This window comes from Suricata suricatta, chromosome 15, assembly GCF_006229205.1.
Source record: "Suricata suricatta isolate VVHF042 chromosome 15, meerkat_22Aug2017_6uvM2_HiC, whole genome shotgun sequence".
In the NCBI taxonomy this organism is placed as follows: Eukaryota; Metazoa; Chordata; class Mammalia; order Carnivora; family Herpestidae; genus Suricata; species Suricata suricatta.
Genome location: NC_043714.1, coordinates 34,778,450 through 34,788,085, shown reverse-complemented (window position 1 = coordinate 34,788,085; position 9,636 = coordinate 34,778,450).

Genomic DNA, 9,636 nt, shown 5'->3' with positions numbered 1-9,636 from the left:
GGCGCGCCAGCCGCCCGCGCCGGGCGGGCCGAGCTCCTCCCTCCCCGAACTTCTCGGGCGACGTCAGCGGCGGACACCGAGGCGGGGAGAAGCCCCCACGCTCGGGGCGACACCCGCAGGGGCGCGGGCTGGGGGTTGGGGCGGGAAAGGGATCCGGGGACGCTATTTGTCTTCTTTTCCCCATAACTCCCAGGTTTGGAAAAGTCTTCTCTGAGGGAAAATAGTTCCTTTCAGGAGCCTGCTGTCCGATGGGTCAATGGGAGGACTCCCTCAGGGAGGACTCCCGAGCCGCGCGTCTTGGGGGGAGTCGCCGGACCCCTCAGCTGGCGGGTGTGGGTGGGGGGCCCGGGATTCCGGACTCCGCGCCTGCCCGGGAAGCGCTTCGAGTGTGAGGGGGCGCGGTGGTGACCCCCGGCGCCGCGCAGTGAGCCCCGCGGGCCTGCTCGCTTCCAGGTGTGTCCGGGGGACCGGTGGGCGAGAAAGCCGCGCAGTGCTGACCTCGGTCAGCCAGGTCGCGGGGGCAGCTCCTGTGCCCTGCGCCTCTGCTGAGGACCGACTTTGCTCTCTCTTCTCTCTTGCCGTCCATAACTATATGGAGGGCGAAAAATAACTTTGAGAAGAGTTAATCCTCTGGTTCCAGGTAAGACTGCAGAAATTTCCTTCTCACAGATCTGGGAGGAATGCAATTCATGTTTAATGTCAACCCAAAACAAACATCTCCCTTTTTTTTTTTTTTTTTTTTTTTTGCCTTAGAACAAAACACCTTTCTATTGGGATGACTATCCTGTAGAGTGTGAGTGCAAATATTGTGTACAGTACTGAGTCCATACTGGGCATTTTATTTATTTTTATTATTTCTTTATTTTTCTGGAGAGAGAGAGCAAGTGGGAGAAAGGGAGGGGGTGGGTGGAGAGAGAATCCACCAGGCTCCTCTCTCAGCTGGAAGCCCCACTCAGCACTTGATCCCAGGACCCTGGGGTCATTACCTGAGCAGGAATCAGCAAGAGTTCCCAAGCTGAGGGGACGGAGGCACCCAGGGCCCCCATACTAGGCATTTTAGTGGATTCTAAGGCCACAGTAGTAAGGAATGCCTGAACTGAATAGGGGAGTTCTGCCTGGAGAGAACCAGTGCTTCCTGTGTTTTTATGTGGCCTGGAATGAGAGTAGCAGTGTTCTACTTTACAATACTGGGAAGTTGTAATGAGACACTGTGTTTTTGTTTTTTTGTTTGTTTTTGATTTTTGAGAGAGGGTAGCCTGGACAGGGGCAGAGGGAGAGAGAGACCCTTAAGCAGGCCCCCCAGACCCGGTGCTGTATCTCACCGCCTTGAAATCATGACCTGAGCCAAAATCAAGAGTTGGATGTTTAGCTGACTGAGCCACCCAGGTGCCTTGAAACACTGTGTTTAAAAATTTGGATCATTTAAAATGAAATGCTTATCTCTAAAGATATGGTCTGAAACTTCGTTGCTTAATAAGTTTTTTCACTATAAGAAGTGCTCAGAAAAATTTCCCATTCATTCTTTCATTCATTTGGTTTTTTTTCCAGTCAGTTAACAAACTAAGAATTCCAGAAAAAGAGAACAAAAAATAGGGAGGCAGGACATGATCAAAGAGGTAAGTCAGGAAATCTTGGCAGGATCAAAGGACAGGGATCTCCAAATTGAAAGGGCCACCAAGTACCTACAGTGAATGAAAAAAAGACCCACATGTAAGCCCGTCATTAACAAGGTCAAAACCCTGAGAATAAATAGAAGCTTATAAAGGTTTTCAGGAAGAAAAAACAATAAAGTGATGGGGATTAGAATGACACTAGATTTCTCAACAATTACACTTATGCTAAAACACAGTAAAGTGAAATGTCTTCAAAGGTCTGAAAGACAGTAACTTGCAACCTACAATTCTATAGTCAGCCAGACTATCAAGTATAAAGGCAGAATAAAAAAAATATTTTCACATATACAAGGAGACAAATGAACTTTTTTTTTTTTAAATAAAGAAAGCTACTGGAGGATGTGCTCCAACAAAACATGGGCCAAAGAGAAAAACATGGGATTCAGAAAATAGGACCAAGAGAATGTAAAGGTAAGCCCCAGGATGTGGCAGAATTAAAGAGCAATCATTTTTCGTTGGAGCAGGGAGATGACAGACTCCAAGAGAAAGACTCTAGTTAAAATAATTGACTTTATAGATGATCTAATTTTGAGTTTTTACGAAATTATATTGATAGATATTTGATAAATGAAATATGTTACAAAATTGGAAAAAGAATTTACGAACATCTAAGTGAAAAGCGTTATTAATTTGTTGAGAAATAAAAATTATACAAAAACAAACATTTCTACAGACTTTTCGGTGATGGTGAAAAGGGAAGATTTCAGAGCTTTTGCAATACTAGTATATTACAAATGTCCAAGAAGAAGAGAGTATGAAGCATAGAACTCTATAAAATTTAGGTAATATGTTCACATGGTTCAACATTTGAAAGTATATTCCCATGGAAAACTGGACAGAAGACCTAGACACCTTACAAAAGAGAATGTCTTTATAGCAAACAGCGAATGAAGGAGTTGGGGTTCTTCAACACTTAGCAGGGAACTAGCAGTTAAAACTGCAGTGTGATACCGCTATACAAATACCAGCTAAAATTAAAAAGAATATGCCAAGTGTGGGTGAAGATTTATAGCAGCTGGAACTCTCATATACTGCTAGTGGGAGTGTCAGTGGTACAACCAATTTTTCAAATTGTAGAGCAGTTTCTATTAAAATTGCAGCTGTGCAGATTCTATGACTCAGCGGTTCCTCTTCTAGTTACGTGGACATACACGTGCAAATGCTAGAGTGTTCATAGCAGTGCTGTCTGTAAAAGGTCAAACTGGAAATTATCTAAATACCCGTAAGCAGTAGAATGGGTAAATATGTTGCGGCATATTTATGCAGTGGAACACCAAACAGCAATGAGATTGAACAATGTACAACAAACGAATCAATCACAAGTATAATGTTGGGTGAAAAAAACAGAAAAGAATATATATATTGTATGAGTTCATTTCTATTAAGTACAAAAATGAAACTAAGCTTTTAGAAATCAGGATACTGGGGCGCCTGGGTGGCTCAGTCAGTTAAGCCTCTGACTTTGGCTCAGGTCAGATCTCACGTTCGTGGGTTCGAGCCCCGCATCCGGCTCTGTGCAGACAGCTAGCTCAGAGCCTGGAGCCTGCTTCCGGTTCTGTGTCCCTCTCTCTCTGCCTCTCCCCCTCTCATGCTCTGTCTCTCTCTGTATCAAAAATAAATAAAACATTAAAAAATTTTTTTTTAAAAAAATCAGGATACTGATCACTACCTCTACTCTTGTAGGGAGAAGAGTAGTGACTAGAAGGGGCTGAATGAGGCTTCTGGGGTGATGGTAGTGCTCCGTTTCTTGATCTAGGACCTAGACTCCAGGTGTCAGTTACATGGGTGTGTTTACTTTATGAATATTCTTTGGGGTTACAATTAACATGCACTTTTTTGTATATTGTTATCCTTCAACAAAAAATAGGTTTAAACATAAAATAACCTTATATGTGGATATATATTATATCTCTCACTTTTTGTAGTTAGTTTCACACTATGTTCACCTTGCTTTTTTTTTTTTTTTTTTTTTTTTTACTTAATCTATGTCGGATAACTTTCCATGCAAATACATAAGAAGGTTCCTTATCCTTTCTTTTTAATGGCTAATGTCTGTACATTAATTTGTCTCCCATTGGTGAATACTTAGATTGTTCCCACATATTTGCTATTACAAATAATGCTGCAATAAATAATCTTCACAAATATCATTTATGCATGCGCAGCTATATCTACATATATAATTCCTATAAGGTGAATTGTTGAACCAACGAGTTATGCCTGTTTGTGATTTTGGTTTCTGTTGAATTTCTCTTCACTGAGGTTGTACCAAATTTTTTTCCTCTGCAATGAGTGCTGTTCTTCCACACAGTTGCTTTCATTTTCTTTTGAGATAGATGCTACAGTGTTGGCCTGCTGATTGCTGGAGTTCAGTGCTTAATCTTAAATGCCAAGATTCTTTTTCTTGCAAAACTTCTAAATTTTTGGATTCAATATATTTGTCATGACCATATACCTATAGCTTTCATGATAGTGTTCACCATTATGCAATTTGAAAATGTATTCTTAGTCATATATATATTGTTTAATTAATTTCCATAGTTAATTGGCTAAAGACAGAAAACTTAAAGAATACTGATGTTGAATCACATCAACCAAATGAAAAAAAAAGAATAATTATGCAAATTAGGTGAGAAGACAAGTATCACGTCTGTATGTTGGATTTATCTGATCAAAATTCTGTAAAATTACATTAAAGATTGTTTTTTCATTAACTGAGAATTAAGGTTATTTATACCGCAAGTGCTATTTTAGGAAATAGCCTGAATAGTTTGAAATCTCTAACTATTGAAATAGTTTTCAATGAAATTTCTAATATCTCTTCAATTAGAAAAAGATGGAAAATTGAAAAATAAGCCACCTAAATCTAAGAATTTCAAACATCTCATATTCTGTGTTTTTTTTTTTTTTAATTTTTTTCAGTCTGAAAGCACCTACTAAGTTTTGATCACACAAGTGCTGGGGAAGTCTGTATAATTACATAACAGTAAACAGTTTGCATGGGAAACTAATATTCAGGGCACATTTAGTTGTATTTGCCCAAAAGATGTTGAAGTTTTAACCCCCAGTACCTGTGAATGTAACCATGTTTGGAAACAGCATCTTTGCAGCTGATCAAGTTAAGATGAGGTCATTAGAATGGGCTCTAATCTGATATGACCCCTGATAAGAAGGGGAAATTTTGACACAGACAGGCATATATAAAGTGAAAATATTGTGAAGTCACAGGGAGAAACCGATCTATAAGCCAAGGAACGCCGAAGGCTGCCAGAGGCTAGGGAGACAGTCATGGAACCAATTCTTTCCCGTAGTCCTCAGAAGGAACCACCTCTGTTAAGGTATTGACTTCTAGCCTCCAGAATTGTGAGACCATACATTTCTGTGCTTTGGCCCCCAAGTTTATGGTTCTTTGTTATGGCAGCCCCAGGAAATGTCATATACCCAGGTACAGTTTTTTAAAAAACTTTTTTATTTGGAATAATAATAGATCCACAGGGAGTTGCAAAGATAATACAGAGAGGTCCCAGTATCCTTCACCCACTTTCCCCTAATGATTACATCTCATGTAATTACAATATAAAATCAAAACCAGCAACTTAGCGTTAATGCAATGTATGTATGTTGCTCTGGGTCATTTTATCGCATGCATGGATTCCTGTATAACCACCTGAGTCAAAATACAGAACTATTACATTACCACAAAGATCTCCCTCCCCCTCTTCCCCACCTGCTTCCATCCTTAAAGCCTGGTAACCACTAATACGCTTTTCATTTCTATAATTTTGTCATTTCACAAATGTTATTGATATGTATATGATATTTTGAAACTGGTTTTGTTCACTCAACATAATGCCCTTGAGATCCATCCAAGTTTTTCTTGTATCTGTAGTTGATTATTTTTTATTGCTGAACAGTATTCCATGGTACAGGTATACCAAAGTTCTGTAACCATTCACCTATTGAAGAACATTTTCATTGTTTCCAGGTTTTAGCTATTACAAATAAAGCGACTATGAATAGTTACGTACTGGTTCTTGTTTGGACATAGATTTTTATTTCTGAGTTTTAAAGAAATTGCCACACTACTTTGACATTCATAGCAGCAATATAGGAGAGACTCCATTTTTCTGCATCCTTACCAGCATTTCGTATTTTCTCTATTTCTTTTTTTTTTTTTTAGTTATCTAATAAGTGTATAGTAGTATCTCATTTGTAGACCCATGTTAACTTTTTTAGTTTAATCATATTGTTTTATTGTATCTTTGTAGATACATTCTTCTATCCTTCCATGATTCTCTTAAATGTGAACTTTGCCATATTGGCTATCTTTTCCAGGAAATGCGATGTTTGGAATTATACATATCTGACTTCAGCTCTCTGCTTCTTTATTTGTGATCTGTGTAACTTTGGGTAGCCTGTTTAATTCTTTAAGCCTTATTCTCTCCCTTTGTGAAATTATTGCCCTAACAAATTTTATAAATATGAAATAAGATAATATATGTAAAATGTTTAGTATGTGGCATATTCTCAGTAGGTGCTATGGTCATTCCCTTCTGTGTTTTTAACTCAACAAAACTGTAGACCAGAACAAAACAAGTTCAGAATCTGGAGCTAACTACTGGAGACCTGTCTTCATTAATTAGCCAAATAAATTACTATATAGAAAATATCTTATTTTAAGTGCATTTATTTATTTTGAGAGAGAGAGAAGGAAGAGAATAAGTGGAGAAGGGGCAGAGAGAAAATCCAAAGCAGGCTCTGCACTACCAGTACAGAATCCAATGCAGGGCTTGAACCCACAAACTGCTAGATCATTCTATATAGAAATTATCTTTCACTTAGATTGTAAAATTTTAGGAATGTTTTTCATTAACGTTTTAAATTACAGCCTGGGGAAATTGCTTGTTTTATTTGCTCATTGAAACAGATCATATTTTTAAGACTTTATTTTATTTTATTGTTATATTTTTAAAAGTGAAAATATAAAGTGAAATATATAAAGCATAAGAAAACATTCAATTAGTATATAAATTCTGACTCAAATCTTTCCACATCTGCATGATCTTAGTTATGTGGCTAAAGATACAGAAGCCCTTTGAACGACTAAAGGATTTATTGTGGTCATTCAGAGTAAGATGATCAACAACTAAAATCTGGAAGTATTCCATGCAGGGAAAATTGGTTACTAAAAAGTGCAAATTGCTAGTGGGTGGAGTTAGGGACTTCGGTGCTATTTCATAATATTTGGACAAGGGACTCCAGAGTAGCTGTATTAGGCCTCAGACATCTTGTTCCATGAGGTACCCTGATAGAGCCAAACACACAAAGAACAGTGGCAAAGAGGGGAAAAGTGGTACTATATTTTCAAGGCTCTGATTAGCTGACTGGAGCACTAGGCAAAAGGCCCAATTCATCTTTCCCCCTCACTGTTGTCCTCTACCTAACCTCAAACTGGAATGTTCTGGATTTAAGATAGAGCTGGCTGGTCTATCACTTTTTCATAATAAAATAAAAATTAAATTCAATTAAACTTACACTTTAGTCCTCAAATTATACATATGGTTTATTATGTAGAAGATTACAGAGAAAATAAATTTGCCTAAAAATCACCTACTCTGATCTCATGCTTAAATAAGAAAGGCAGCCGAACAGTACTGAGTGACTTACTATTCCTTTACCAACTATTTGTTGGCAAGAAACATTTTCTCCTTTTTTCTTTTCATGTAAATATTATTTTTAATAAAAAACAAATATGTATACCAAGTTGGCATGGTAAAATATTGAAAAATTATAAAGAGGTATATAAAGGAAAAAGTAAACCTTCCTGATTCTCCAGAACTCCAGTCCATTTCCCATAAGGCAACCAACAACTTGCACAAATATTTTATGTGCCATACTTTAGGTCCTGGAAGTATAAGGATAGCAAAGTCCACATGGTCCCTACCCTCTAAATGCTTTTAGTGGTCTAAGTGGGACAGAAGTCTGAACACAGTGTGATAAACGTTCTGATAGGGAAGTCCAGGGTACTCTCAGGTAATAGAGGCGAGAAGCATGCATGGTAATTTAACGAGAGAGAGGTTAGATGAACTGCCCAGAGTCACAGGGCTTGCGAATTACTGTGACAGGATTTCCGCAACAAATCTGAATCAGAGCCCATAGTCTTTCCGAGAACTGCTTGATATGTCAGTAGAGTATTCTGTTTTCAGTTTCACTTTATATAATGTCTCAGGAGAGAACTTTAGTAGCAAGAGGGAATTTCCCAGCTGCAGAAATACAGTGCTGGACAAAAATTCACTATAAATGGACATTTCATGGGAAATTCCATTTTCCTTTGACATTTTCCTTGGCAGGTTTTCAGGACTGTGGAAAAATATGTTTTTAGCAGCTCAGTTTGCATTCAAAAATTTCACCTCCTGAATTTTGCAGGATAGTCTACCTTTTAAAATTTCTTTAGAACTCTAAATCATGTTTTCCATCTGCCATTCTGATATTGTAAGCAACATATACTATGGTACACTAACTGTTTAGGCAACTGGCACAGCTTTTTTTTTTCCCCTTCTAGGAAGTGACTGTGTGAAAGAGGTTGGTTCTAAGTTCAGTAATCTTTCTAGCATCCTGTTTTGGGCAGGCACAAAGTTGTAGAAGGGGGCGGAACTTTTCTTATGTAGTAGCCAGTGTAGTCTAGGTTATAACAGAGCAGGCTGAAGAAATCGTGTGGAAATGGAAACTATGACTGAATCAAGGATCTAACATCAGCAGCTGAACAAGTTGCCAGAGAGAACTCTAGGGTTTATTGGGAAATAGAGAACAAACGCTCAAGAAGTTTCTCTGACTCAGTTTTCATAATTGCAAAAAGGAATAGGGCAAACGTACTGCACAACCCCAGGGGACAATTCACATTGGAGAGGTACCAGTCACATGGGACATATTATGAATGGGGCCCCTGGAGTTGTGCAGTATGAGGGCCCATGACTGAGCCACCCAGGCACCCCTCAATGAACCTTTCTGAGAGGTGTTAGGAGAATCAAACAGGATTATGTGTTTAAAGTTATATCCAAAAAATATTTGTTTCCTTTTTCAAAATGAAGCATTTAGAGTCTAGCTAGTTTTAGTTTAAGTGGGAATTATCAACTTAGTAGGATGACTAGTAAGCCTGGTTTGTGAAATACTGAAAAGTGATTTGAAAAGTATATAGCCATGCTCTTTCTTAAAATAAATTTTTTATTTGAGTGTAGTTGACACACCGTGTTACAGTAGTTTCAGATGTACAACATAGTAATTTCACTTCTTTGTGCATTATGCTATGCTCACCACGAGTATGGTATGTAGCCAGGCTCTTGTTTCAAATGTGAGCTCTGTGAAGACGAGGGCCATGCATGTTTTGTTTACCAGGGCTTAGGACAATGACTATGCATGATATTAACTCACCTACTCTCACTTTAAGGTGTGGAAGGATGTTGTTATAGCCAGTTAAAGGCTGCAATTCTGTGGTTAAAAGCATGCAGATTTATCTGGTGTACCCATTTTAGGTTTTTGTCTATTCAAAGTTATAAGTTCACATTTAAAAATCCTTGTAGTTGGTAGAGGTAAAGTTATGAAAAAAGTACAGATTTTAAAAAATCTTTGCAGCCAGTATCCAATGATTATATAAACTCTAAACTGTAACCAGTGCAGTAATCTTTTATGTTACCTCTTTGGAAAATTAAAATTTTATTAAATATTAAACCATGTACAACTGAAAACATTGGATGGAAGATATTTTATTATAAGCAAAATTAGGTAATAAGCTTTTTCCTCCCAGCAGATTTAGTCAAAACTCTGTCATCTCAATGAATGAACAAATGAGTCTTAAAAATTTACTATGAAATAAATAGATAAAAGAAGTGTTAAAATCACAGAACTACTTACTTATACATTAAAAATGTTTTAAATTCTGCAAAATAAAATATCCTTAAGATAATCT